This window comes from Pimephales promelas, chromosome 14 (genome assembly GCF_988280905.1).
Source record: "Pimephales promelas chromosome 14, fPimPro1.hap1.1, whole genome shotgun sequence".
NCBI lineage: Eukaryota > Metazoa > Chordata > Actinopteri > Cypriniformes > Leuciscidae > Pimephales > Pimephales promelas.
The window spans coordinates 35,888,472-35,895,917 of record NC_142782.1 but is presented as its reverse complement, the minus strand read 5'-3'; the positions used below and the strand labels follow the sequence as shown (position 1 = coordinate 35,895,917).

General features: G+C 42.4%; 1 protein-coding gene across 3 annotated transcripts in view; it reads left to right on the top strand.

Annotated features, from left to right (window-relative positions):
• Positions 1-6,045: 6,045 nt before the first annotated feature.
• The window catches only part of sema6a (sema domain, transmembrane domain (TM), and cytoplasmic domain, (semaphorin) 6A), a 63,948-nt gene continuing 62,547 nt past the window's right edge, over positions 6,046-7,446 (top strand). For all 3 annotated transcript variants that reach the window (XM_089119950.1, XM_089119949.1, XM_089119948.1), the window contains exon 1: positions 6,046-6,177. The gene's annotated coding sequence lies outside the window, so the exon portion shown is untranslated. The remainder of the gene's footprint in view (positions 6,178-7,446) is intronic.

Genomic DNA, 7,446 nt, shown 5'->3' with positions numbered 1-7,446 from the left:
TGAATTGATCAAAGTGTGTAGAGGGAGAAGGTTACATAAAAATATACCTTTTAAAAATGTATGTTAAATCCATATTGTTTTATACTGAATTGGTCTATAGTTTATAGCCTATTTAAAGTAATTGCATCATATTTTATTTTAAATTACAGAAGAATTAAGAGTAATTCCTTTAATTAAATTACAATATTTAGATTAGGTAACTTGGTAATTAATTACACCCAACACCTCCTTTTGTCTGGCGCTGTTGCCATGGTGACTCATAATATCTGCGCTCCATTGATAATGGCTTTTTATAGTTGTGGTGCACGCGCTTAACTCAGAGTTGATTGAACTAACTCATTTCAGCTGTTCTGCAACCGAAAACTCAGAGTTTCCCATCTCAGGGTCAGTCAACTGAAAGTTCAAGCTTTAACTGAGAGTTGGTTGAACCTCCTTATTGAAACGGGCCCCTGATATATAGCTGAAGCTGAAGTGTGTGTGTGTGTGTGTGTGTGACTCCAGTAATTACAGACTGCAGGTCCAGAGACCGCCTGAGTTCGGGCCCAGCCCGTCTCTCTCATGTCTGATGAGGAACATCATTTACAAACGCACTGCAGAAAACCACAATCATACGTAATGACACATAACTCATAATCCGAGGAGGAAAAACAAGCATGGAGAGGAAAAAGCGTAGGCCATGTTGTGCTGCTAACACACCATCTGTATCCTTTAATACACAGACCTTTGAACATCTCAGAGAGAGAGAGAGAGAGAGAGAGAGAGAGAGAGAGAGAGAGAGATTCTCAGATCTTGTGTTGTTGGCAGGGCACCAGCGCTGAGTGTGTGTGTGTGTGTGTGTGTGTGTGTGTGTGTGTGTGTGTGAGGCCTTCTTCGCTTTTGTCTTCAGATCGTGAGGCTTCTCCTCGTCCCCGTCTCTCGCTCAGGAGGAGAAGCGCTCGAGGTGAGCGGCTGTGGGAACAATGGGAGGAAGAGCGGGGAGTTCACGGATATCCCAGTTACTGCACCTTTTCCTGCGCGTCTCCAGCAGATCCAGGAACAGGAGGATCACCTACACCAGTACTCAGACCTGCAGTGTCAGGATCATTTACGAGCTGCAGTCTAACCAAAGAGTATTTTTGAAACGGGGTTGTTTTCCACTGGTGAGAGAGGACTGTGTTCATCAGCGTGAGGAGAGTCTGAATACACACACACACACACACACACACACACGCACACACACACACAGCTCGTTTAATGAGGAGAAGGGAATATATTTACACACTTAAACACTGAGCTGTGTTTCATTCATTCATTTATTCATCAATTATCCAGCGATGAAGTTTAGCTGAACTTGTTCTGTTGATTATTCAGTGCGACTATATTCATATTTTATATTGACAACATTTGTGTGTTTCGTAACAAATCAAATCTCGAGTCAAGTCAAGTCTCCTTCATTTATGCAGCACTTTAACAGTATAGAGTTTCACACTGAGAAACCACAGAGTTTCTGACGTATGAAGAGGATCTTAATATAATATCCCCGGCCCGCAATCTACACGTTCACACACACACACACACACACACACACACACACACACACACACACACACACACACACACACACACACACACACACACACACACACACACACACACACACACACACACACACATTGGGTTGGGCGACACCAACAGAGCCAGATCCAGCTGAGCCTGAAACTGTTCTGAGGTCAGCACAGACGACACTGAACACTATTGAGCAGATCATGTGACCAGCGCTGTCTTATAAACACTGACTCAGGATCTGTGGACACTTGTGGAAGAGTTCAACATGATGATGAGATGATCAGTGTAACTCCACAACAACTACACAAACGTCTCCGCTAACATTCAGAAGCGTGTAACAGTGAGTCTCTCCGGAAGGCGGAGCTAAAGCTGCTGTTACTCCTGATCCTGGATCAGTCAGATCCGCCTGTGCTGTTATTGCCGGAGTCTCTGAAGCTCCACCCTCTTCTAAACAAAGGCGGAGCTAAAGATCATTTGCATTTAAAGGGACACACACACAAAGAGGCAAATTTGAGGAGCTATAATAAATGATCTGGTATTTTGAGGTGAAATTTCAGACACATTCTGGGGATGACAGTGATTTATATCACATCTGGTGATAAGGGGCGTAATATGTCACCTTTAATATCTTCATGCCTTATAAACTGCATTCAGAGCCGAACGATAACATAGTTACATTTTATAACAATACAAGCAATCAGGCAGTTGCACAAACACAATGGAGTCTGGAGAAGGACTGACTTGTTGTCAGTGTTGTTAAACATCTCACACACACACACACACACACACACACACGCCAGAGATGATCTAGGAATCTGCTGGTGAATCAGGACTCATCCGGGTCTCTTCATGCGGGATCTTCAAGTGTCCTGATTTGAGGTCATCGAGCACAACACAGAAACGGTCTTTCTAGCAGCAGGAAGTGATGCATAAGAAATGTGAGCTCTGAATAGTCAGATAATGTTGGACTTGCACACACGCTCGCATGGCCAGTAAGTAACGGGTGAAATATAGATGAGCACTATGAGCCAGCGCTGCAATGATTTATTCAACAGGAGCTGTGAGTGCTTGTCACTGTACCAGCAGGTTTACCTACATCTAACCTTTCAGAGCAGTGCCTCATCAGCTCCTGTTCTCACACGCACACACACACGCAATAGTGATGAGCAGCTGCTCCTTAGATGAGCTGAACCTGCGACTGTCACTGTCTAATACAGCTCTGCCCTCAGAAGAGTCCATCATCTATCTATCTATCTATCTATCTATCTATCTATCTATCTATCTATCTATCTATCTATCTATCTATCTATCTATCTATCTATCTAAGTGTCACATAATTCTTCAGAAATCATTTTAATGTTATGTTTGTGCTCATTTATTATCAGATATTGGTGCTCATTATTGCAATAACGTTTCTTACTGTATTACTGTATTATCAATGTTGAAACTGTTACATTTTATTTATCAGGATTCTTTAAAGAGTAAAAAAAACGCATTTACAGTATCTGAAATAAAATATTTTGTAAGATACTTTTCTTTTTTATAATGTTCAGTTTACTGTAATGTTTCATTGGTTAATAAAATAGCTCTTATTTTAAATGTTTCTTAGAACAATTCTTTAATGCTAGTGTATCACGGTTTCCAAATAAAACTGTCAAGAACTCATTTTTTAAAGTCCCCGTGAAATCAAAATTGAACCTATTTACTTTGTTAGCGCATATTACTAGTCTTGTGGTGAACAATTAATCCGTGCAAGTAAAAATATATTTAAAAAATGTTTTACCTTGGTAATCTTTAATCAAAATCTGAAAAGTTACTTCCGGTCTGGAACGGTTCCTTTTTCTGATGACGTAGGTTTCACAGTTTGGGTGGGGAAACGCTTAACCACTCCCCTCAAACCGTTAGTCTGCTATGAGCGAGAGATGGAGAGGAGGAGCGCTAGAGTAAAACCCTGCCCTCTGTTCAATATTCCGTTTCACTTGGAAATACGTCACAGCACTGGAGAAAAATCGTTTGCAACTTCCGGTTCACGGGGACTTTAAATACAATTGATGACGCGCGGCGGTGCGCAGGTGGCTCCGCCCACACTGAAACCTCATTGGAGCAAAAGTCCCGCTTCTCATGAATATTTGATCACTAAACCTGGAAGAGGAGAGACTCGGGAGGATAGAAGAGAGGAAACACTGGATATTATATGACATTTCCCTCAAATTCCTCAATGACAGCCATGATGAACACAGGCCTGCAGTCTGGAGAAGCCTCACGGTAATCATGACGTCATGAAAACACTGTATAAGGTATGATTAGTCTCTTCACAGAAAGTATGTTTGATTTGTCACGTTTTACTGGACAGTCCATAAGACTGAATCATGAGTGGAACACTGAGGAGAATATATTATACTGTGTAATGTAATGTTTTACTTCTGTCTATCCGACTGTCTATCATAACTTTATAAAGCTGTGCGCCAACATAAACACTTCTGTTGTGTGAATATCAAATATCACAGGATTCTGTTGCCTGGCTGCACATAAAACACTCAATAACACGATGAAACTGAAGCTGAGTTACAGTAACTGTACAGTACATACTAAACACACATCCATCACAGAGTCAAATACTGTTCATCTTCCCTTTGCAAGTATTAAAAGAACACGTTTATTTATCATTATTTTTATGTTGGTGTTTGTGTGCATGACACACAAGTCCCAGAACATTATCATTATCATGCAACATCCTTTTGAATCCCTTATGAAGCACTTTGCTAAGGTTTATGGTAATTTTATAGAATTTTGGGAAGAAATTCATTATTAACTCTTTCTGGCACGGAAGCGTTTCCTGAACACTTTAATGAAGAAAATATCCAGTTATTCAAATTACTCCGATACTTTTTACTCTTTCTAGTGAATTTCACGAATGAAAGAAATGGGAAGACACACGTTGGGTAGTATTATGGTGTAAACACACTCATGATCAGTGTGTGGTGTGTGTTCCTCTCGGGCGGTGTGATGAACGGTCATTAAAGCAGAGCTACTCCCTGTAATCACTGCATCTGATGGAGATCCTGACAGTAATAATGCAGCAGAAACACACACACACACACACACACACAGCATTATAAACCACAGCAGAAACACACAACACAGCGAAAACTCGCTCGCATGCAGAGAGAGAGATGTGTGTGTGTGTGAAGGAGTGTTTCGGGGGTCACTCTGATCTGAGATGACAGGACCACCAGAGAGGAGATTCACACACACACAAAGACCGGGAGGCCCCGATCGCCCCGCTTCACCTCTCTCTCTCACACTTCACCTCCTTGTCTCTCTCTCGCTCTCTCTCTCTTTCTCTCTCTCTCACACACACACACACACACTTCACCTCCTTGTCTCTCTCTCGGTCTCACACACACACTCACACTTCACTCTCTCACACACACACTTCACTCTCTCTCTCTCTCTCTCTCTCTCTCTCACACACACACACACACACACACACACACACACTTCAACTCTTTTTCTCTCTGTCTCTCAATTCATTCCAAAATTGCTTTATTGGCATGACTGTAAATGATACAATATTGCCAAAGCTTGGAATGCATATAATAATAATAAAAACATAAAAAAATGTAATAATAAAATGTTATAACATAACCTAATTCTAAATAAACAGTGTAACAAATTAGAGCACGTGTGAACCTGTTGTACAACACTGCTGTGTGTGAATGACTGAACGCATTAGAGTTTCTGTGTTCACTAGAGCGGCGTCGGGTTAGCGGCCCATAAGTTCATCACTAATGATCTTTACAACAGAATTGAATCGCTTCTGGAACAGGAACACATGTGGGCGGGGCTTGGTCGTGTCAGTGGGGAGCTGATTGGATGGTTGTGGTCTGCTATTGGCTGATCTCGTGTGAGTGACAGGTTGCCCCGCCCACATCATCAGAGATGCTGAAGAGGAACTGATTCTGATTCAACATTATTAACAGCACACTCATAAATCATTTATAATTCATAAATCACTGTAAGATTCCAAAAAAATTAGAAAGATCCATTTTGACTTTAACGGTCTATAATGAAACGAAAGATGCTCATAAATAATATTTATTTAGGCTATTCGAAATCAATACTCCATCAATGTAAACGAAAAAGAAAATAATGCATAAATATAATACTAAAATTGAGCATCAGTTTCTGTCAGTCCCTCTGATGATGAAGCTCAGTTCTGTTGCCATTAACTCCACGTGCTTGTGCTGTATTAATTGTGAGGTAAACACACACACACACACACACACACGCACACACACACACACACACAGTGCTGGTGTATGTCTCGTCTGACAGCAGCTCCGATGAAACAAAAGCTCGCAGAAGACCGAGGCTCCTCCCTGAGTGTGTGTGTGTGTGTGTGTGTGTGAGACAGCTGCTGTGAGCTCAGCTCAGTAAAGCTTCATCTCTAATAGGATGAGCAGCCTCGCGCTCGTGTGTGTGTGTGTGTGTGTTTGTGTGTGTAGCTGAATGAGCCGCTCATTGTTCGTGTCGTTGTTTCTGTGATATTCCCGCGGATTGATCGATCAGTGATCGGCTGTGATCGGGATTTCTGATGGATCTATCGATGTGAGGAACGTGTCAAACGCGGTATGTATAACAGAGAATAGAGTTGAGCGCGCGCTGCGCTTCCATATGATCGCGCGCGCCGCCGCGTCTGATCAGGGTTATACTGATGATGATTATGATGATGATGATGTTTAGAACGTTATTGTTTATTTTCCTCCCGCGTTACTTTGTATCGAAGGCGCGGAGGGTTTATGACGTCACTCCGCTAAACTTCTACCGCCGTCCGTGTGTTTAATGCATCATAAACTCATTAATTAGCCTATCTGCGTGTTATTAAAGTCAGGCAGGGCTGAATATGAGAACAACATTCCCGTGATTTAAACGTTTTAAACGATTTTAATGTCATAGCAGTGTAATGCGTGTGTGATTGTCCTGAAGCGCAGTTATGAATGGACGGAGGTATGAAATATGAAGATGATGATGGTTGAAGTTTTTCAGTATTATTACTGTATTCTCCAGCGTGTTTCACTGACACAGAATAGCGGGTGAACTAGCGTCGTAGAAGCAGCATCTCTGGATCCCCAGTTCTTAAAGAAGCATCTCTTCAGAGCACAAAGACCAGTTTAATACTCTGAAGACCTTTCCCACATGAAGAGCCTTTAGTGGTTCCAGTGATGTTAGTTTTGTCCTCATGGAATGGCAATAAAGAGCCGTAATTAGTTTTTAAGCGTGTAACAGGTATTGTGCTGACCCGGAGGTCGTGTGTGTCCGTGACCCGGGGGTCGTAGGGTGTGTCCGTGACCCCTGACCCCTGGGGTCGTGTAGGGTGTGTCCGTGTCTGGGCGTTTAGTCTGGTTCTCAGCGGCGAACGCTCTGATTTCGAGGCTCAGAATACAGTAATGTTGCTTAATCTGATTGTCTGCTGTCGGTTCTGTGTTGTTCTCCCTGCGATCCGGCAGACGGCCAGCGTTCCCACCGAGATCCTCAACTATCAGGATACAGTTTGATCTGGAACACGAGTGTGTTTCCGCCAGCTACGACTCGATCTCAGCTTTATTACACACACCACGAGTCTGAGATCTCTAGATGTGTGCAGAGACCTGGGTCGGATGTTTTTTTTGAGCTCCGGCTCGTTCTTAGTCCTCAGGACGGTGTGTGTGTGTGTGTGTGTGTGTTCTGTTGAAAAGAGAGAGTCGGGTGATGTTGTGAGGTCAAGCGAGACGACAGCGGGGGTTTACTGCGTCCTGTAATGAGGGGCATTTCATTACTATATAAATATATGAAGAGTTCAGATGCAAAAGCCTCTAAATGGCATTTGAAATTTTCTTCTAAAATGACAATTTTTATCGA